General features: G+C 42.0%; 1 long non-coding RNA gene across 1 annotated transcript; it reads right to left on the minus strand.

Moving 5' to 3' along the window:
• Positions 1 to 21,862: 21,862 nt before the first annotated feature.
• On the minus strand, positions 21,863 to 23,272 carry LOC138433280 (uncharacterized). The gene is made up of 2 exons (XR_011254228.1): positions 23,058 to 23,272; positions 21,863 to 22,615 (listed from the first exon to the last, which is right to left on the minus strand). It is a non-coding gene; the product is annotated as an uncharacterized lncRNA (long non-coding RNA).
• Positions 23,273 to 23,639: the final 367 nt, after the last annotated feature.

Raw genomic sequence — 23,639 nt, forward strand, 5'->3', positions numbered from 1 at the left:
GGGGAGAAGCTGGTGGGTGGTCGATAAAACCACCCTCCAAGTGCACAATGTCACAGGCCCATGTGACAATCAGACCAGTCAAACTGGGGAGCACTGCGAGTACAGAGTCTTCGAAGAGTTAGGGACCTCTTGCAGGATCCAGATTCAGTCAGGCCACCGCCTACTTCCAAAATGCTACTGAGACTGAAGCACCCACTGGGAGCCCCCACAATGACTGTCCACGTGGGCCACTCACATTGTTCTGCCAATAGGCTGCACAGAAAGCAAGCCGTGACCAGAAGCCACTTGGCTCATTCACCATGAAATGAACAACTATCAGAAAGCCTAGGAATCAGCACAGCACATGCTTTCTCTGGAAAGAACAGTAATGGCACTTGCCAAGGACAGGCTACAGGAGCCCCAGAGACGAGGGGTGAGCCGCAGTCCATGCTCTGAGCTGGCACTCACTACCACCCACAGCTTTCCTTTATTTATTTATTTTGGGTTTTGCACAGATCCCTCATAGGTGTATCACATACATTGATGGCCTGGTGTAGTTGTTCATTCACTCAGTCATGTCCGATGCTTTGCGACCCCATGGCCTGCAGCACGCCAGGCTCCCCTGTCCCTCAGTATCTCCCGGAGTTTGCTCACATTCATATCCGTTGAATAGATGATGCCATCCAACCATCTCATCCTCTGTTGTCCCCTTCTCCTCCTGCCTTCAATCTTTCCCAGCATCAGGATCTTTTCTAATGAGTCAGCTGTTTGCATCAAGCGGCCGGCATATTGGAGCTTCAGCTTCAGTTATTAGTTTTTCCAATGAATATTCAGGGTTGATTTACTTTCGGATTGACTGGTCTGATATCCTTTTTCTCCAAGGGACTCTCAAGAGTTTTCTCTAGCATCAAAGTTTGAAAGCATCAATTCTTCGGTGCTCAGCCTTCTTTATGGTCCATCTGACATAAAATATCGAAACTCTCACATCTCACATGACCACTGGAAAAACCATAGTCTAGTAAAACCATTTAAAAGGCTGACATTGGTTACTTGGTGGATGTGCGGGTTTACATTTTATTTAGGAAGCAAGAACTAGAAGGGTCAATAAATGCCACAAGAGCTCCCGGTCAGGCCCCTAGAGCCCAAGTCCAGCAGTCTTGGATAAATGGCACCAGCAGCATCCTCCATACCCCTTCCTGACCCAAAAAACCAACAGTCTCCTTCAAACAGTGGAGGAAAACCATATTCAGGGTTCCATCATCTCAGTTTTTATTTTTATTTCAGGTTTAAGCCGATTCTTATCAAGGTCAATAGCATCATGGTTAATAGAATCTTTTAAAACACTTAGATAACCTCAAGTTGCCTTTGGCAAAATACACTTTAGAAACATTTTCAATGGGATTTGATGAGGACAGCTGAGCCGTGTGTTCTGTGGGAGGGCAGTCTGTGTCTGGACCATCCTTTGAGGCAGGAATAGAAAGGAGGCTTCAGTGACTCAGGTAAGGGATTTATTCTTAGAAGCTATAAATGAACACTAGCCCTTTCTCCATCTATACCCCAAATCTAATATCCTCATTCTTTTGTTAGAAAGGTAAGCCAAATAACTAGATCAATCCCCATCTCATGTCATTTCTATGAAGACCAGATAGTTTCTTTAGCAAATTCCATCTTTCATAACTCCCTATCTGTCCAACACAAAGATCTGGGCTCATTGACCACTCCATGCTGGCTTCCTCCCCACCTGGCAGATCAGCTCTTTCTTGAGGAGGCAGGTGAATTGTGTTGGTGAGCAGAAGGAGGTACTCCTTCAGCAGAAACTCACCAGCAGCATGAACCCCACCTGCTACCCAGATGTCCCTCACGCCCTGCTGGGCCAATCTGCCAAAAGGCTATGGCCTGCTAGCAAAAGTATTATTCCTGGAGACATCTGAAATCAATCCCAAGCCTTTTCCCAGAGTCTTCTCTCATGTAGGAGGAAAGACCCTGCTGGGGACAGTGCAAAAGTCGGCTAAACTCCAAGAACCAGACAACTGCCTGTGCCAGCATCCCCCCAGAGAGGAACAGCCTTCACTGGCCCTGAGTCTACTTCCTGTCAAGCAGGAAGCACGGGAACAAGAGTTTCAGAGCCACATTTTGTTCTTATTCCCAACAAATGCTGATCCAGTATGCCGAGGTTAAGCCCATAGCAGCTGTGGACCACTAAAACTGCAAATTTCATAAACTCAGTCTCAGAAAAAAAAAAAAAAACACATCAAGCGGGCCAGGAGAGTATAAACTGCTGATTCAGAATGTATTTGAATCAGGTGTGTTTTCTGGAAGGAAAACTGATTGTAGAGGGTGGATTTGGGCTATGCAGAGGGTGTATATAGAAAGTATACAGAGAAGGTGTGTGTGGAGGGTGTTACCAGCTATAGTTTAGGATGAAGGAGAATCTACTAAAGCAAATTTCAGGTCAGTGTTTGGTGTGAGAAAGGACACAGAATAAATGTTTTCAGTGATTCTACCGAAACTAACACAATCATTTAAGGTCTTCATAAACATGAAACAACTCGCATAAAAACTTTTCCACATTAATTACAAGGAGCCTTTAAAAGGCAGTGGGGAGATTTTTATTGGAGCACAATGAGAAATGCTTTGAGGGCATCTGATTTTCCTCACACCTATTAACATTTTAAATGCACTGGGCTCCCAGCAGGTTACCTTCACTCCAAAATGCTTCAGATGCTATAAATCCTCAATTAGCTCTTAGGGAGGGGTTGCGCTGTGGGTCTTAAAAACTAGTCTCCCTTAATTTGAAGGGGTAAATGTAGAAAGAAGATGTAATGAGAACAGGGAGAGAGGTGAGAGAGACTCCTTTATGAAGTTTCTGGCAGAGAATCTAGTTTAAACATAAGCTGTTCAGCTCAGAGAAAGAATGGAACCTGTGAGAGAAGAGAAGAGAGCTCCATGATCCGCACCCCCACACTCCAGCCCTCACCTCCATTTGTCCCTTGTGAGCCCCGCCCCTTGCCAGGAGAACAAAGCAGAGGGGATCAGGATGTAGCTGCCCAGGTAGGTTACAATACTTCCTGTCTTTGTCGTGCTTCATTTATAAGACAGCGACTCACTATCCTTGAAGAAGCAAACTGTCTTGTGAACTGCTTAAGGATAGGTCAGAAATGCAGAAGGTCTCTAAAAACTGAGCCAGGAACAGCTAAAGTGTGCCAACAATCACAGGAGCTCTGCAGGAGACCCCAGGCTTCAGAGGAAAAGGCAGCCTGAGTGCTCCCTAATAGCAGCCATGTGAGCCCTAAGCAGAAAACTCAGCCAAGCCATGCCCTGATTCCTGACTCATGGGTTCTGTGAGATAATAAGTTGGTTTTTGGTTTTCAAAACCGCTTTATTATAATCACTTCACATACATACAATTCATCCATAAAGATGTATATAGTTCATCCATAAAGGTGTATTGTAATATATTCACAGTATTAAGCAGTCATCAATACTAGCTGGTTCTAGCACATTTTGATCCCTCCCAAAAGAACTATCATTGGGACTTCCCTGGTGGCTCAGATGGTAAAGCATCCGCCTGCAGTGCAGGAGACTCAGGTTCGATCCCTGGGTCGGGAAGATCCCCTGAAGATGGGAATGGCAACCCACTCCAGTATCCTTGCCTGGGAGAATTCCATGGACAGAGGAACCTAGAGAGCTACAGTCCATGGGGTTGTGCAGAGTCAGACATGACTGAGACTAAGACTCTCCCTCTCTCTCTCCCATTAGCTGTCACTCCATACACCCTCCCCGACTCCTGCTCAGCTCTATGTAACAACAAATCTAGTTTCTATCTCTATGAAAATGTTGATTCTGGACAGTTTCATATAAATGGAATCATATAATGTGAGGTCTTTAGTGACTGGATACATTCACTTATATACTGTATACAGGATTCATCTGTGTAATTAACATGTATTATTACTGTATTCATTTTTATATGGTTGAATATATTACATTGTATAGACATATTATATTTTATATACTCATTCATTAGTTGGTGGACATTTGGGTTGTCTCTAGTTTTTGGTTATTATGAAGAATATGCTATAAATAGTTGTGTACATGTTTTTGTGTGGATATGTATTTTGAACCTTTTAGGCACATATTTCAGTTCAGTTCAGTCGCTCAGTCATGTCTGACTCTTTGCATATTTAGGGGTGGAATTTATGAATCACATGGTCATTCTAGATTTACCATTTGTGGAACTGCCAGGATGCTTTCCAGCTGTTTCATTTTACATTCCCAACAGTATGGATGAATTTTTCAGTTTCTCCACATTCTAGTCAGCAATTATTGTATCTGTTAAAGCCATTCTAGTGCATATGGGGTTTCCCAGGTGGTACTAGTGGTAAAGAACCTGCCTGCCACTGCTGGAGACAAGAACTCAGGTTTGATTCCTGGGTAAGGAAGATCTCCTGGAGAAGGGCATGGCAACCCACTCCAATATTCTTGCCTCGAGAATCCCATGGACAGAGGAGTCTGGCAGGTTACAGTCCATAGGGTCACAAAGAATCGGACACGATTGAAGCGACTTAGCACGCACAAGTGTATGCAAGCTATATTTTGATTTGGGTTTCTCTGATGACTAATGATGTCTTTTTATGTACTTATGGGCCATTTGTATGTTTCCTTTAGAGAAGTATCTGCTTAAATCTTTTGTCTATTTTCAATTAGATTGTCTTGTTATTACTGAGTTGTAAGAGTTTTTATATGTTCCAGAAACAAGCCCCTTGCCACATATATGATTTTTTAAAATATAAATTTATTTTAGTTGGAGGTTAATTACTTTACAATATTGTATATGTTTTGCCGTACATCAACATGAATCCACCACAGGTATACACGTGTTCCCCATCCTGAACCCCCTCCCTCCTCCCTCCCTGTACCATCCCTCTGGGTCATCCCAGTGCACCAGCCCCAAGCATCCAGTATCATGCATCAAACCTGGACTGGCTATTCGTTTCATATATGATATTATACATGTTTCAATGCCATTCTCCCAAATCATCCCACCCTCACCCTCTCCCACAGAGTCCAAAAGACTGTTCTATACATCTGTGTCTCTTTTGCTGTCTCTCATACAGGGTTATCATTAGCATCTTTCTAAATTCCATATATATGCGTTAGTATACTATATTGGTGTTTTTCTTTCTGGCTTGCTTCACTCTGTATAATAGGCTCCAGTTTCATCCACCTCATTAGAACTGATTCAAATGCATTCTTTTTAATGGCTAAGTAATACTCCATTGTGTATATGTACCACAGCTTTCTTATTCATTCATCTGCTGATGGACATCTAGGTTGCTTCCATGCCCTGGCTATTATAAACAGTGCTGCAATGAACATTGGGGTACACGTGTCTCTTTCAATTCTGGTTTCCTCAGTGTGTATGCCCAGCAGTGGGATTACTGGGTCATAAGGCAGTTCTATTTCCAGTTTTTTAAGGAATCTCCACACTGTTCTCCATAGTGGCTGTACTAGTTTGCATTCCCACCAACAGTGTAAGAGGGTTCCCTTTTCTCCACACCCTCTCCAGCATTTATTGCTTGTAGACTTTTGGATCGCAGCCATTTTGACTGGCATAAAACGGTACCTCATTGTGGTTTTGATTTGCATTTCTCTGATAATGAGTGATGTTGAGCATTTTTTCATGTGTTTGTTAGCCATCTGTATGTCTTCTTTGGAGAAATGTCTATTTAGTTCTTTGGCCGATTTTTTGATTGGGTCGTTTATTTTTCTGGAATTGAGCTGCAGGAGTTGCTTGTATATTTTTGAGATTAGTTGTTTGTCAGTTGCTTCATTTGCTATTATTTCTCCCATTCTGAAGGCTGTCTTTTCACCTTGCTTATTGTTTCCTTTGTTGTGCAGAAGCCTTTAAGTTTAATTAGGTCCCATTTGTTTATTTTTGCTTTATTTCCAATATTCTGGGAGGTGGATCATAGAGGATCCTGCTATAATGTATGTCGGAGAGTGTTTTGCCTATGTTCTCCTCTAGGAATTTTATAGTTTCTGGTCTTATGTTTAGATCTTTAATCCATTTTGAGTTTATTTTTGTGTATGGTGTTAGAAAGTGATCTAGTTTCATTCTTCTACAAGTGGTTGACCAGTTTTCCCAGCACCACTTGTTAAAGAGATTGTCTTTAATCCATTGTATATTCTTGCCTCCTTTGTCAAAGATAAGGTGTCTATAGGTGCGTGGATTTATCTCTGGGCTTTCTATTTTGTTCCATTAATCTACATATATGATTTTTAAATCACTTCTCTCGTTCTGAGGGTTCTCTCGTTCTGAGGGTTCTCTCGTTCTGAGGGTTCTCTCATTCTGAGGGTTGTCTTTCTCACCTTTTGCAGCACAAAAGTTTTTAACTTTGATGCAGTCTAATCCCTATCCTTTTCTTTCCTTTTGTTATTTGTGTTTTTGATGTCATTATGTAAGAAATTATTGCCTAAGCCAAAATCATGAAGATTTACTCCTTTATTTTCTTTCAAGAGTTTTCTAGATTTAGCTGTTACATTTAGGCGGATGGGCTTCCCTGATAGCTCAGTTGGTAAAGAATCTGCCTGCAATACAGGAGACCCTGGTTCAATTCCTAGGTCAGAAAGATCCCCTGGAGAAGGGAAAGGCTACCCACCAGTATTCTGGCCTAGAGAACTCCATGGACTGTATAGTCCATGGGGTCACAAAGAGTTGCAAGTGAATTTCACTTTCACTTTTAGGTTGATAATTGATTTTGTATTTACTTTTGTGTATAATGTGAGATATGGGGCCAACTTCCTTTTCTAGCATACGGATATCCAGTTGTCCCAACACCACTTGTTGAAAAGGCTATTCTTTCCCCCACTGAAATGTTGTCTTAGCACCCTTGTCAAAAATCAGTTGACCATAAATGTCAAGATTTATTTCTTAAGTCTCAATTCTATTCCATCGACCTATATGACTCACTTTATACTTATATTCCCTGGAGAAGGAAATGGCAACCCACTCCAGTACTCTTGCCTGGAAAATCCCATGGACAGAGGAGCATGGTAGGCTACAGTCCATAGGGTCACAAAGAGTCGGACATGACTGAGCAACTTCACTTTCTATACTGCAGCTTTGTATTACGTTTTGCAGTTGAGATGTATGAGTCCTCCAACTTTATTCTTTGTTTTCAAGATTCTTTTGGCTATTCTGGGTCTCTTGCATTTCAATATGAATCACAGAATCAGCATGTCAATTTCTGCTAAAACACCAGATGGGATTTTAATTCACATTGAATATGTAAATTATTTGGAGGGGTACCACAATCTTAATAGTATTAGCTCATAAACCATGAAAACAGTGTTTTTACATTTATTTAGCTCTACTTTAATTAATTTCAACAATGTTTTATACTTTTCCATGTAAAAGTTTTGCATTTTGCAATGGCAACCCACTCTAGTACTCTTGCCTGGAAAGAGTACTCCTCCTCCCATGGACAGAGGAGCCTGGAGGGCTGCAGTCTATGGGGTTGCTGAGGGTCGGACACGACTGAGCGACTTCACTTTCACTTTTCACTTTTATGCATTGGAGAAGAAAATGGCAACCCACTCCAGTGTTCTTGCCTGGAGAATCCCAGGCACGGGCGAGCCTGGTGGGCTGCGTCTATGGGATCACACAGAGTCGGACACGACTTAAGTGACTTAGCAGTAGCATCCTCTTTCTGATATTGTTGAAAAGTGAATTATTTCCTTTAAATCTGTTTTCAAAATGTTCATGACCAGTGTATATAAATACGATTGCCTTTGCATACTGATCTTATCTTTGAAGGAAAACTTTCAACTTTTCATCGTTAAGATGATGTTTACTATGAATTTTTCGTAAATGTCCTTTAGGTGGTTTAAATTCCTTTCTACTTTTGTTTGTTGGTTGGTTTTATTATGAAAGGGTTTTGGAATTTTGTCATGTGATTTTTCCACCTTTATTAATATCATTTTTTGCTTTTATTTCATCAAATTTTGCATTCAGTTCAGTTCAGTTCAGTCACTCAGTCATATCTGACTCTTTTCAAATCCATGGCCTGCAGCACGCCAGGCTCTCCTGTCCACCAACTCTTGGAGCTTGCTCAAACTCATGTCCATTGAGTCAGTGATGCCATCCAACCATCTCATCCTCTGTCGTCCCCTTCTCCTCCTGCCCCCAACCCTCTCAGCATCAGGGTCTTTTCCAGTGAGTCAACTCTTCACATGAGGTGGCCAAAGTACTGGAGTTTCAGCATCAGTCCTTCCAAGGAACACCCAGGACTGGTCTCCTTTAGGATGGGCTGGTTGGATCTCCTTGCAGTCCAAGGGACTCTCAAGAGTCTTCTCCCACACCACAGTTCAAAAGCATCAGTTCTTTGGTGCTCAACTTTTTTTGTAGTCCAACTCTCACATCCATACATGACTATTGGAAAAACCGTAGCTTTTACTAGACAGACCTTGGTTGGCAAAGTAATATCTCTGCTTTTTAATATGCTGTCTAGGTTGGTCATAACTTTTCTTCCAAGGGGCAAGTGTCTTTTAATTTCATGGCTGCAGTCACCATCTGCACTGATTTTGGAGCCCAGAAAAATGAAGTCTGTCACTGTTTCTACTGTTTCCCCATCTATTTGCCATGAAGTGATGGGACTGGATGCCATGATCTTAGTTTTTTGAATATTGAGTTTTAAGCCAGGTTTTTCAGTCTCTTTCACTTTCATCAAGAGGCTCTTCAGTTCCTCTTTGCTTTCTGCCATAAGGGTGGTGTCTTTTGCATATTTGAGGTTATTGATATTTCTCCTGGCAGTCTTGATTCCAGCTTGTGCTTCACCCAGCCTGGCATTTCGCATGATGTACTCTGCATATAAGTTAAATAAGCAGGATGATATATATGTGTACCACATCTTATTTATCCATTCATCATTGATGGACACTTAGGTTGCTTCTGCATTATGGCCATTGTCAATAATGCTGCATGAACATAAGGGTGCAAATATCTTTTTGAATTAGTGTTTTCATGTTCTTCAGATAGATTCCAAGAAGTAGAAATGTTGGCTCATATGATAATTCTATTTTTTCCTCCATACTGTTTTCCATAGTGGCTGCACCGATTTACATTCCTACCAGTAGTGCAAGAGGGTTCACCTTTGTGCACATTATACTTGTTAATTGTTGTCTTTTTGATAATAGTCATTCTGACAGGTGTGAGATGACATCTCTTTGTGGTTTTGATTTGCATTTCCATCATAATTAGTAGTGTTATCTTTTCACCTTTCTATTGCCTATATTTATGTCTTCATTAGAAAAATGTCTCTTCAGTTCCTCTGCCCATTTTTAAATGGAATTGTTTGGTTTTTTTGATATTGAGTTATGTGAGTTCTTTATATATTTTTGATATTAACCTCTTATTGTATATGTCATTTGCCAATATCTTCTCTCATTCAAGTAGGTTGTCTTCGGGGCTCTCTCTTTGCCTCCACCCAGCAACTCAGCGGTGTGGATAACACCACAGCCTGACTCCTGAGCCTGAAGCACCTCTATTCAGAGCAAATGAGCCCTAACTTATGACCAAGAAAAACTATTCAGTATGTGTTCAATTTGAGAGATTAAATGCAGATGTGACTTTAACAGTTAAATTTAAAGAGTGTTAGTAACTAGGATTTGTTTTTCTTTTAATCATCCTGCTTGAGGTTATTGGTAAGTTATAACTGCCCATGCCACAGGATCACAAAGAGTCGGACATGACTGAGCGACTGAACTGAACTGAATTGAACTGCCCATGATTAGATTTACTAAATTTCTGTGTCTTATTTTAGGAAAAGAGGTTCCATCTATAAGTTAGATTCACTTCCACTTCTTTCAATTGTCCAACCATTAGGAATGTTTCATGCAGACTCATTTTCAGGAACCATCATATGCCAGTTGGGAGGTGCACTCATACTAGGGAAAAGTCATTAACCTACATCTGGAGAAGTGGTATGAGTCTAGACCTTCAGGTGGAGCAGGCATCACATAGGATGGAAACAAAGCGAACTTGAGGCCGGACAAGGCACAGAATCACAATAGTTGCTTCTGCCCTTCTTGGGAGGTCCATGGGCAGAAAGGCACCCTCAAGTGAGGCTGGGTGGGGCCTTGCATAGGAAGTTCATTACAGGAGTATCAGTACCGTGACGATTCAGAGCATGTTAGCTATCAGACAGTAGATGAGTGTAACTTAAATGATCATACAACCATATCACAGAGAACAGCCATTGAAAACCCTGTTTTTGATACTTTATGGTTTAAGGAAAAATATCAGCTGTTTTAACAAGTAGCATAGAGACTTTATGTCATACAAGGTAGCTCCCTAGAGATTTCATACACATGTGTTGTGTGTACATATAAATACACAGTACATAGTATTTTTCAGTACATAGCACACATAAAACATACACACATTATATATACATGGTGTGTGTGTATGTATGTGTGTGTATATATATATATATATTTAGTGGTCCTACTGTGTGCCCTGTCATTCACAGTACTAAATGCTTGAGAAACATTATCTCATTTATTCCTTATGTTGATCCTTGTGGACTCCTAAGGAAACTCCTGGAGAAAATCCTCCAACCAAAGGATGCTGACATGAGAAGCATGGCAAGGACATGGAAGGGCCTACAGGCATGCCAGGATAGTGTGATGGATCTGAGTCACGTGGACAGTGAAGGTGATGATGTGGCTGAGTGTGGGCAGGCAGGCATTGTGGGTGATTTAAAACAAAGAGACATATGATATTTTAAAACTGAATGACGACCTAGAACTAAAAGTTCCAAATTCTTCTTTGGGGGGTGGGCATAAAGGTGAAGTGAAAAGGGATATGAAGTAAGGAGAAACTTATTTATTGTTTTTACAGTTATTAATAAGATTTAATTATGCATGTTGAAAATGTTTACTGTTAATATGATCCCAGTGTGAGTCAAATAAAACTGCATATGCTATTATCACCTCCTTTTGTACACATATTATTTCAGATAGGGGCATTCAGTGATCTTCAAATACTTACTACTGAGGAGTTTTCCCTGGAAAATAATGACATCAGAAAGGCTGGCAACCTGCAGGACACCATCCTTAAAATTCTCCAAACAACAGAAAAATTGGAAAAGAATGTCAGCCCTAAATGCATGGCTGGCTGAAGGGGAACACCTTTCTAAATCAGAGAGTTATATAACCAGAATCCTACCATAACTGTAAGTCTCCTTCAATGGATCGAGGGTCAGACATCTCTTCTTAACTGGTCCTGCAAGCGATGAGTCATGAACCTTCTTCTCCTGCTTTTAATGCCTGGGGGCACCCCTTTGGACTTCCCCAGTAGCTCAGTGGTAAAGAATTCATCTGCAATGCAGGACATGCAGGAGATGTGGGTTCAGTCCCTGGATCTGGAAGATCCCCTGGAGGAGGGCATGGCTACCCACTCCAGTATTCTTGCCTGGAGAATCCCATGGACTGAGGAGGCTGGCGGGCTACAGTTTGTGGGGTCACAAGGAGTTGGACATGACTGAAGCGAATGAGCACACACCCCCCCTTTTGGAGGAGGCTGCAGGCAGTAATAGGCCCTTTTCACTTTTTCCTTCTTTATGTACCAGCAAAACCAAAATGGAAGGAGGAGGGCAGTAGGGAATTGGGACATTGGCAGAGGTGTGAGCACAGGGTCAGGGAGGACTTCTCATTCACCTGTCTAATTATTCATGGGATGACACATCCAGGAGCAAGGAGTCAGGAGAGAAGATGAGATGAAGGATGACTGATCTGAAACATCAAATGGAAACAGGCTTTGAGCCTGGAGGAAAAAGGGGGATGTAAAGTCAAAGGTGGGTGCAGCATTCCTTGAGTAAGGGGTCCGGAGAAAGGAGACAAGGATGTGCCAACGCAGGTAGTGCAGAGGCAGTGCGGTGCCTCCCCCTCCTGAGAGGGGCACAGGTGGGACGTCTGGTTTGAGGAGGTGATGCTCAAATAGCATGAGTGAGGACCGAGACAAGGATGGAACATACAGCTATCAACTCTGAAAGCTGTCCTGCAATGAGAGGCTATAAAGTTGTGGTAATACCCATCTGTAGGATGAAGGCTTGGGGAGTGAGAAAGCAGGTGGCTGGCAGGACTCAAAGTGGGGCACTGGCAGGACAGCTGCAGCAGATGGACAAGAAGGCAAAGAATTTGAGATAGAAAAGAGGTAAAATAATGTACAAGAAGAGCTGGGTTGTGAGGGAAGATAGTAAAGCCATGGGCAGGGAGTCAAAGGACTCAAAAACTCCAGAAAGTCAGAGCACCCCTCACAGATGGAGAAAGGAGAGGGCTGTGGTTATACTCAGAAAGCTGGAAGTGGAAGCCTTCAATCACAAGATGACTATATGGCATGAGTGCAAAGCAAGGTATGTAAAGGTTGTTGAAACACCAGCACGGTAGTGATCCAAGTTGCTGGCAGGAGTGTCCCTGACTGGTGGGAGAATCTTTTTTACCATGGAGCTTATTGTCTAAATGCTACTGAATCACACCAGGATCTGCTGGGCTGCACACAGTAAGGCCAATCTATTAACACCAGGGGGTGGTAAAGCAGGACATGACTGAGCGACTTCACTTTCACTTTTCACTTTCATGCATTGGAGAAGGAAATGGCAACCCACTCCAGTATTCTTGCCTGGAGAATCCCAGGGACAGGGGAGCCTGGTGGGCTGCCACCTATGGGGTCACACAGAGTCAGGCATGACTGAAACGACTTAGCAGCAGCAGCAGCAACAGTGGTAAAGCAAAGTGCAATATATATTGCAGGACACCAAGCAAGGAGTCCAGGTAGCTATTGCTTAAAAGACCCAGACTCCTTGAAGGCTTTCACGGGAAGGTTTTTAAGTATAGGGTTAGGGAGGAGAGTTGTGGGATGTGTAGTCATTTTGTGAACATTCTTTTGATCGGTTCGTGGTGAGGCAATTAGGAATCAACATTATCAACCTTCTGGTTCCAACCAGTCTAGGGTATATGAGATTGTGGGAAACACATGGTTAACTTCTATCACCTGGTGGGGGTTTCAGTATCTGCAAAACAGTTCAAAGAATATGTCTCAGAATAATATTTTAGCCTTTGAGGATGAACTAAAGGTCTTTAACTTTTTTTAATGGCTAAGCTATTATTATTTTATTTTACTTGACTGTTTTCCTTTCTTTCTTCATTTTCTCACTGCTCTGATTAAATTTACACCTTGGAACTAGGGGAAGGCCTAGGAGGCTAATGTTTTTCTACAGACAAGAGGCTGGCAGATTTGGTTGGTGGGTCTGTTCTAGGTAGGTCCCATAGAGTCCTTCTCAGTTACATAAAGAGCTACACAAAAACAAGATGAAGACCATCAATCTAGTTTTGTTGTTGTTGTAAATAACTTATCCCCATAGCTTTATAAAATACTATCAAGAATAAGATTTAAAAGAAATCCCACATCCTATGTTCAGGATTTTTGGTGTCATCATAGAGCTTTTCGATCAGTCCCTACCTGAACCCCACTCATACTGTTTCAGGCCTGTGATTTGGGTCCTCTGTTATTTGCAGCTGAAAGCATTCCAACAGATGCAGTTTGTGTAAGAGTTATTTCTTTGTTTCTAATTATTTTTCCCTTCCCTTATACTAACTCAGCTAGATTAATTCTTCTGGCAGAAATTAACAGTAAATTTCTCCTCAAAAAATGCATGCAGATCAGCTGCATTTTAAACTAGTGAAGCAACAGTAGTTTACTTATGAAGATGATATGCTAAGGTAATGTGAAATATCAACATAAGAACATAAAGTTAAAAACATTTCCACAAAATTCAGATGTATAGGAGGCCAGAATATGAGTATTAAAACAATAATTATGAAAATGAAACTTTCTCTATTATCCATACCAAATCTACAGGTCACTGAAACATGCGGAAGGTCGGCCTTGCAGGGGAAAAAATGCAAACACATGGATATTCACTGTCAGCCTTTGGTAATAGAAGAGAAATTGCCAAAGAATGAATCCAGACAAATCTAGATATACTAGCAAAATCTGCAACAGAGAGCTTACAGAAATCCAGAGGTTCAACATCATTTGTCATTTTCTTCCCTACCTGTATTTCTCACTGTCCTAACCTGTGAAGGCAGCCAGGCTCTTTCCTGGGGGCAGTTTATGTACAGCCCAAAGCAGAGGTTGCCAGCAAGACTCTTCCTTCACTGGCCTTTGTTTTCCTAAGGCCTGAGTTTATGAAAAAGACTATTCTAAGAGCCTCTGTGGTCAACCAGGTAGATATGATAGATGTGAGGGTTGGGAGTAGAAATAAGGGAGCCAGAGGAGGAGGGAGGCCAGAGAGGGACAGCCTCCAGGCACTCTCAGCTGAGCTAAAGTTCCTGTTTCCTGCTTGACATATGGACACAGAGAGCTCCTGAGTTGTCCAGGCCATGCCCAACCTAGTGAGGGTTGGGTGCTGGCAGCTGTCATGATGGAGTTCACCTTAGCAGCCCCTCCCATCACATGAACCTCCCAGGGCAGGTGCCATCTGGGAACAAAGGAAATTCCAAGACTCCCTGAGGTTCAATTCTTTATCAGCCAGAAGCATAAAGACTCTGAGTCCGATTTCAAGGAAAATGAAGATGTAACTGTGTTTTGCTGACCTGAGATAGAGATCTGAACTCAGAATCACTGCTTATCAACACATTCAACACATGCATAAGGTTTTGTGGTGAGTTAGCCTTTTCTTCAGAAAACCAAGTCTGGAACAAAAGGGTTTATGAGAAACATCATTCATAGCAACCAAAAAAGCTAAAAATAAAACTACCATATGATCCAGGAATTCCACTCAGGGGCATATATCTGAAAAAAAAAAAAAAGAAAGACACCAATTCAAAAAGATGCAAACACCCCAATGCTCATAGTTGCACTATTTACAATAGCCAAGATGTGGAAGCAGACTAGATGTCCATCAACTGATGAATGGATAAAGAAGATGTGATGTGTGTGCATGTGTGTGAGTGTGTGCGAACACACACATGCATGCTTAGTCATGTCTGACTCTTTGTGACCCCACAGACTTTAGCTTGCCAGGCTCCTATATATATAGATACACACACACACATTAAAATATTACTTAGTTGTAGAGAATGAAAATTTGCCATTTGCAGCAACATGGATGGACTTAAAGGGCCTTAAACTAAATGAAATAATTCAAACAGAAAGATAAATACTGTATGATATCACCTACATGTGGAATCTAAAAAATACAACTAGTGAATAAAATGAAAAAGAAGCATACTTACAGATATAGAGAACAAACTAGTAGTTCCCAGTGGGGAGGGTGGAGCAGCAGTGTAAAGGCAGGGGAATAAAAGGTACAAACTATTAGGTATAAAACTCGATACAAGGATATGTTGTACAGCACAGGGAATACAGCTGATATTTTATAATAACTATAAATGGAGTGTAAGCTTTCAAAATTGTGAAATCACTATACTATACACTTGTAACTTATTCAGCAACTATGCTTCAATTTAAAAAATAAAATTTAAAAGAAAGTTTTAAAATTTAAAAAAAATTGTTTTAATTTCCTGCTCTAAAGCTAACTAAAAAATCAATAGGCTGATGAGGGAATAAAGCTGAAGACATTGGTAAGAATTCATTTTTGTTTTCATATAGATAAGGACAGATACCAAAATAAATGTCGATCAGTGTGCCAGTGTGCATTAAAGGTTAGCCTGCGCCAATCTCTAAGCAAAAAAGATTAGAGTCACTAACTAGCCTCAGGGGTCTTGGAGCAGTAATATTCCAGGAGCAACAAGCAGATCCAGGTCACAGATCTTAGTGTCTAAATACCAGTTCCAACAAATGGAACCACAACTCCCTGGAGAAATGGCTGATTCTAGGACAGGGGCAAAGAAAATACCAGTTGAGCTCGGAACATTTTGTTGCTTCAGAAATTAAGTACTCAAAAAAAGAACAAAAGGATAACATTTAGGAAATTTTAACTGAGTACAGGAGCCAACCTGGAAAAATTCCCAGGGGCCAAGCTGGAACAAGTTGAGCAACAAAATAAATAAGAGGAATATTAGATTGTAACTCAGAGAAGAAAATAAATATCTATGAGTACATGCTGATATAAACAAATGATTGAAAAATAAATAAATGGAGAAGTGGGACAAAACTGCCTTCACAGATTCCAAACATTAAGTGTAGAAGGACTGAGGAAAAGAAAAAATCCCCATGGAAACACCTAGGTAATCGTTGCTGCAGGCAAGGCCCACAGATGATGCTAAAATTAGTGGATATTGGCATCACTTCACAGTACCTACTGCAAAACGTTTATTAATTACCGTAGTGGTTTTATCATAGTCCACAGATTCTTTGATCCACCTCCAGGAGAAGGATCTTACTTCCCCTCCCCTCGAGTGTGAGCTGGACTGAGTGCCTGGTCTCCAACTTACTGAAAGAGAGAAGCAGAGCCTTTACAGAGACCCCACTTCAACCAATGCTTGTGCCTGTGTGCTTACTCACCCAATCAAGTCTGACTCTTTGCAATCCTTTGGACTGTAGCCTGCCAGACTCTTCTGTCCATGGGATTTTTGCAGGCAAGAATACTGAAGTGGGTTGCCATTTTCCGCCTCCAGGGCATCTTCCCAATCCAGGGATTGAACCCTCGTTTCCTGCATTGCAGGCAGATTCTTTATCTGATGAGTCCAAGGGAGGGACTAGCACCAGGGAGGTGCTTCAGGCATGTTCCTCCTGATATGGGTGTATGAGTAAACACTCACCTTTGTGATATTCTTCCCAGAATAATCACAAGAAAGCATCAGAAAAATTCACACTAAGGGACAGTCTGACAAATACCTGAGCCATGCTCTTCAAAACCATCAAAGTCATGAAAACAAAGAAATGTCATACCTGTTCCAGGCCCCAGGAGGATTTGTACATCTAATCACAACATGGAATCCTGGATTGAATTCCAGGGTAGAAACAGGACATTAGTGGGGACATGGATGACATCTGAATGCTCTGGACTTCAGTAAACTGCATAATGAAAGTGCAAATGTTAGTCACTCAATCATGTCCAACTCTTTGTGACCCCGTGGACTATAGCCCCCACGCTCCTCTGTCCATGGGATTTCCCAGGCAAGGATACTGGAGTGGGTAGCCATTCCTTTCTCCAGGGGAATCTTCCCTACTCAGGGATTGAACCCAGGTCTCCAGGATTGCAAGCAGATTCTTTACTGTCTGAACCACCAGGGAAGCCCAAACAGTGTATTACCAATGCTAAATTCTTAGTTTTGACAAATGTACCATGGTTACCTAAGATTTTGGCATCAGAGAAATGGTGAAGATGAGAGTTCTCTGTACTATTTTTTGACTCTTTGTAAATATAAATTATCTCAAATTTAAAAAATAAATTGTTTTAAAACAGGAAGTTGGGCCATCAAATGGAGGATGAGCGACTATTGAGGCAATAACAAGCAAAAAGCCCGATCCATCTGATACATTTTAAAAATGTTAGTCGTCTTCTTTTCCCATCTGAAGTCCTTCCTCTTGCAGAAGAAACCGAATAGGCCTCCTAAGTCAACTCAAAGTGGTAACCATTAGCTTCATTTTTCCTTAAGAAGGCCTATAACTATCACCAGAGAGCTGTTTGAATAGGACAAATTTTTAAAGACAGAATTTCAGGCAACAGAGACCAGCCAGGGAGCCCCTCTCATTCACCAAAGTGAAAGGCTAGTACCTCATGTAGCTACTTACAATGTGTTCTCCATCATTTTACTCTGCAATTTCATTTCCATTTAGGATTTTATCCTAAGGAAATCTTTAGCTAGGAAGATATCCATTGTTGTGCTGCTTATAATAATTTTAAAAAGTGGAAATAAACATTTGAGAACAAAGAATTATTTAAATAAGCTATGATATATTTGCAAAAGGAATACAATGTAGTCATTTAAGAAGATGTTGGAGTACAATGCAACATTATTCAGTCTTTAAAAGGAAGGAAATTTTGCACATGCTACAACATGGATAAACCTGAGGACATTATGTTAAGTGAACAAAAAATAGTCACAAAAGGACAAATACTATATGATTCCACCTATATGACATCCCTAGAGGAGTCAATTTCATAGAGACAGAAAGCAGGATTGGGGTTGCCAGGGGCTGGGGTGGTGATGGGGGAGGAAACACAGGGAAGCAGTGTTTAACAGGGATGGAGTTTCAGTTTGGGAAGACAAAAAACTCGAGATGGATGGTGGTGATGGCTACACAACAATGTGAATGGACTTCAAGTCACAAAGTGAAAGTCACTTAGTCATGTCCAACTCTTCGGACCCCATGGACTATACATTCCATGGAATTCTCCAGGCCAGAATACTGGAGTGGGTCGCCTTTCCCTTCTCCAGGGATTGAACTCAGGTCTCCTGCATTATGGGTGGATTCTTTACCAGCTGAGCCACAAGGGAAGCCCAAGAATACTGGGGTGGGTAGCCTATCCCTTCTCCAAGGTATCTTTCAGACCCAGGAATTAAACTGGGGTCTTTGCATTGCAGGCAGATTCTTTACCAACTGAGCTATCAGGAAAGTCCTAAAGTCACAGAAAGGTATACTTTTAAATGACTTTTGAACTGTGGTGTTGGAGAAGACTCCTGAGAGTCCCTTGGACTGCAAGGAGATCCAAGCAGTCCATTCTGAAGGAGATCAGCCCTGGGATTTCTTTGGAAGGAATGATGCTAAAGCTGAAGCTCCAGTACTTTGGCCACCTCATGTGAACAGTTGACTCATTGAAAAAGACTTTGATGCTGGGAGAGATTAGGGGCAGGAGGAGAAGGGGACGACAGAGGATGAGATGGCTGGATGGCATCACTGACTCGATGGACGCGAGTCTGAGTGAACTCCGGGAGTTGGTGATGGACAGGGAGGCCTGGCGTGCTGCAATTCATGGGGTTGCAAAGAGTTGGACACGACTGAGCGACTGAACTGAGCTGAACTGAAAATGAACAAATAGGACCTAATTAAACTTAAATGCTTTTGCACAGTGAAGGAAACTATAAACAAGGTGAAAAGACAACCCTCAGCAGGGACGGGGGAGCCTGGTGGGCTGCCGTCTATGGGGGTCACACAGAGTCGGACACGACTGAAGTGACTTAGCAGCAGTAGCAGCAGCAGCAGCATGGCAGTAAATAATAGAAAATGAAACAACTGACAAAGGGTTAATCTCCAAAATATACAAGCAGCTCATTCAGCTCAATACCAGGAAAACAAACACTGGAATCAAAAAGTGGGCAGAGTATCTAACCAGATATTTCCCCAAAGGATACATGGCTAATAAACACACGAAAAACGCTCAACATTGCTCATTATTAGAGAAATGCAAATCAAAACTACAATGAGGTATCACTTCACACCAGTCAGAATGGCCATCATCAAAAAAATCTACAAACTATAAATGCTGGAGAGGGCGTGGAGAAAAGGGAATTCTCTTGTACTGTTGGTGGGAATGCAAATTGATACAGCCACTATGGAGAACAGTATGGAGATTCCTTAAAAAAACTAGGACCAAAACTACCATATGACCCAGCAATCCCACTACTGGTCATATACCCTGAGAAAACCATAACTGAAAAAGATACATGTACCCTCAATGTTCATTGCAGCACTATTTACAATAGCCAGGACGCGGAAGCAACCTAAATGTCCACTAACAGATGAACGGATAAAGAAGCTATGGTACATATATAAAATGAAATATTACTCATCCATAAAAAGGAATGCATTTGAGTCAGTTCTAATGAGGTGGATGAACCTAGAGCCTATTATACAGAGTGAAGTAAGTCAGAAAAAGAAAGACAAATACATATATTAACACATACATATGGAATCTAGAAGGATGGTACTGATGAACCTATCCGCAGGGCAGCAACGGAGATGCAGACACAGAGAAAAGACTTGTGGACACAGTGCAGGAAGGAGAGAGTGGGATGAATTGAGTGGCTAGTGTTGAAACATATACATTACCATATGTAAAATTAGACAGCCAGTGGAAATTTGCTGTATGGTGCAGGGAGCTCAAATCTGGTGCTCTCTGACAACTTGGAGGGTTGGGAGGTGGAAAAGAAGTTAAGAGGGAGGGAACATATGCATACCTAAGGCTGATGCACGTTGATATATGGCAGAAACCAACATAATATTGCAAAGCAATTATCCTCCAATTAAAAATTAATTTTAAAAAATAAATTAGTTTTAAAAAGAAGCTATAAAATGAGTAAAATATTGAATTTTATGTATATTTCATGACAATTTTTAAAAAGTACTGAAGAATATAGAATCACGTGGAAATATGTAACCAAATATTCAATGGAGAAACAATTTGCAAAAGAGTACTCAGTATACACCATTTTCACAAAAAAAATGCACACAGACATGCACACACAGAGCACTGAGAAAGTGTCTGGAAAGAAAATGCCACAGTGTCCACAGTTCTGGATAGTGGAACAAAAGTGACTGTGATTTATTCATCTCTATCTTTTACCTTTTCTGAGGCTGAACCATGAGCACTACAGAAACAGTCATGTCCCTGAGAGTAACTTGGGAGGTTCCATAAGCTATGCTGAACCTCAGAATAGACTTTCATGGGAGTGGTTCTTGAGAGTGGGGAATGAAGCAGAGAGAACCCCTGAAGAAGCGCTGTCTCCGGGGAACCCCAGCAGGACTCGGCCAATGGACCAGCTGTCCTACTCCACACTCAGTCAGATTTGTTACACCCTAGGGCCCATCATGTGGAGCTTGGATGTGAGCATTTGGTGAGATTTACTCATTTTTATTAGAAGTACATGTCAAACATTCATTTTTGCCAGTTTGTGACTATACCATTATTTCCTCCTGTTGAGGGACATCAAGCTGGTTTCTGACTCTTGACATTTAAAAATTGCTGTGGGACTTCCCTGGCAGTCCAGTGGTTAAGATTTCACCTTCCAATGCTTGGGAGTGCGGGTTTGATCCCTGGTCAGGCAGCTAAGATCCCACATGCCTCATGGTCAGAAAAACCAAAATATAAAATAGAAGCAACTGAAACAAATTCAATAAAGACTTTCAAAAGCTGGTCCACATCAAAAAATCTTTAATAAATAAATAAAAATTGCTGCTATGAATATCCTTGTACCTGTCTCCTGCTTAATCACAAGACACATCCGTAAGATACTAGCTGTGTTGTAGGGCTTGTAGATGCTACAGGTTGTTTATAATAAAAATTCCCTGAGTTATCACAGATTGAGAAGAAGGCCAAGTACATTCCAAGGTCTTAAACTCTCCTGCTGTCTGAATTTTCCCTCTTACCTCTTTTCCACATGCTCTCAGGAGTGGATAGATGTTACGGGTTCAGTGACTCATAATGACCCCATTAGGCTCAGAGATTTGGGGCTTTTTAATCAAAGCTAAAAACTGTATTGCTTTTCTAATAAAATGGGCATCTGAGACATTGGTCAGCAGAGTTGAGTGAAGGGGGAGGTGTTATGGATTGAGTGCTTTGTTTCCACCCTTAAATCATGCCAGGTAGGTGGCCACCAACCCCATACTGGGGACCTGGCCCTAAGGTGAAGGTCAGCCAAGAGGGAGGGTGGTGATGTTGCCATAAGGTAGGTGTGTGTGTGTGTGTCTGCTTGTGTTTACAGTAGGGGACAGCCAAGGTACCATCTGCCGCATGTCTTCCAGATCAAAATTCTTCCATTTGACTGAATAAATTTTTCTATCTACCACTCTGACATTTTCCAGTTTCCCTTTGTGATGGGAGTTCTCCTTTGTAATGGGAGAGGGGTGTTGGTTGATGTCTCACTTTTTTTTTTTTTTTTTTAATGCACGTAAGTCTCAATTCACTCCAAGTAATTATCAGGAAGGTTTTAATGCTTTAAATGAGGTAATCGCTTCAGAGCCAGCCTGATCTCCGCCTCTGTATTATCGTCCCTGAGGTGGAGAGTCTGGGCAGGGAGGGGTCACCTCTTCCAGAAAAGTTCTGAGGCACAAGCTCCCAAAAGCATTCAAAGGGAAAAGAGAATTAAACAAAAAATATGAGCATCCCTATAAATAAAGCTTGTCAGAGAAGCACCCTTGAGTTTACAGAAAGGAAAACTTTAAAAAAAAAAAAGAAAATATGCCTTCCCATTAATGTTCTGTGGGCGAGCACAGACAGTAGGGAAAAGTTCTGGAACTGGTCAGCGACCTCTGAGTTTCTGCACAGCCAGGAGACTTCATTTCTGGGCTCGTGGCTCATTCAGCAACCAAGACAGAGCATCACTTCCCTGAGAGGGTCCCCCGCGCCCCCGCCACCCCCACCGCCACTCGCATAGTCCAGCATCTGGAATCTGACCTTGGAGACTCAGCACGGTTTATTTTAAGACCAAGCCACTCAACAATGCCCACACACTCCTTACTGATAGACGAAGTTCAAAGGTGGCTTAGACGGTTCCCAGAATAGAAGCGTCTCTGCTGCTTCCGGCAGCACTCCCTGTGTGACTGACCGACAAGGGCGGTCTCAGCCTGGCTGTGGGCGCCCGGCTACCTTCACCTGCCCGCGGCTCCCTGCTGCACCGACTGGTGTTTTTCATCCTTTGCCCAGGCAACCAGGGTCTCCAAAACCTGCACAGACATCAGAAGAACTGGAGTCTTAGGACAGCCTGTTTGTAGCTGCTGCTGCTAAGTCACTTCAGTCGTGTCCGACTCTGTGCGACCCAAAGACATAAAAATTCTTATGATTTTTAAAAATGTATATAGAAATTCCCCAAGAGCAATCAAGTTCGAACATTCATATTCCAAAAACCCCTGGCCAACATTCCAGCGGTGTCAAGCTTGCAAGTGTGCACAGGCTCTAATGATTACTGTTGAAAGGTTCATTTTGTCCCCTCCCAGCCAAAAGTTACTAAACCCTAAAATGCTTCAAAACTTAAAACACCAGCCTAAAAAGCTGTTACTTCTTTTAGGACTTATCTAATCTGTTTTCATAATATTTCAAAGAGAAGATCCAGGCTTGATTTCACAGACATGTAGACTTGAGGGGAAAATGATTTGTCCAAATTAGTACCTGCTCCTTAAGCCGGTTTGCTGTGTAAAGCTGTTTCTTTGGCTGGCTTGCCCATTCTGAAGACGATCTGCACCTTGTCATCCATCATCCACTGTGTATCATCAGCACCCTGTGGCACCGTTTCCATGCTCCGCCCACCACCCTGGAGGCCCTGCACTCTCACTTCCTGCACCACTGACCCACACCACTTTCCCTACAGAGTGAAGTTTATCCCCACCCTCAACCCAGGTCAGAGGTCTGTTTGAAACTTTCAAGACAGCCCGGTCAAAGGCACTTGTTTGTACAAGCATTCTGCATGCCTGTGCTACAATTGCCAGTGACATCTTCCCAGCCAGTCACAGCAACTTCTGCTTCTCCTTCCTTGTCAGTTAGTTACCTTTAGTCGGGTTCTTCCAGAGGCTCCTGCTCCTGATAAAGTCCTCAAGCACCCAGGCCAGCATGCTCCTGACCCTTCCCCCAGAGCTGGGCTGGCTCCCCATTATAGTCACCACCCTGCACAATTGTAATCACCTGGGACTTGTTTGGAGCTTGTTTATCCTATTGCATTAATTGTGTCTTTCACAATAACAGATTTATGAAATT

Source organism: Ovis canadensis, chromosome 2 (assembly GCF_042477335.2).
Source record: "Ovis canadensis isolate MfBH-ARS-UI-01 breed Bighorn chromosome 2, ARS-UI_OviCan_v2, whole genome shotgun sequence".
NCBI classification, from domain to species: Eukaryota; Metazoa; Chordata; class Mammalia; order Artiodactyla; family Bovidae; genus Ovis; species Ovis canadensis.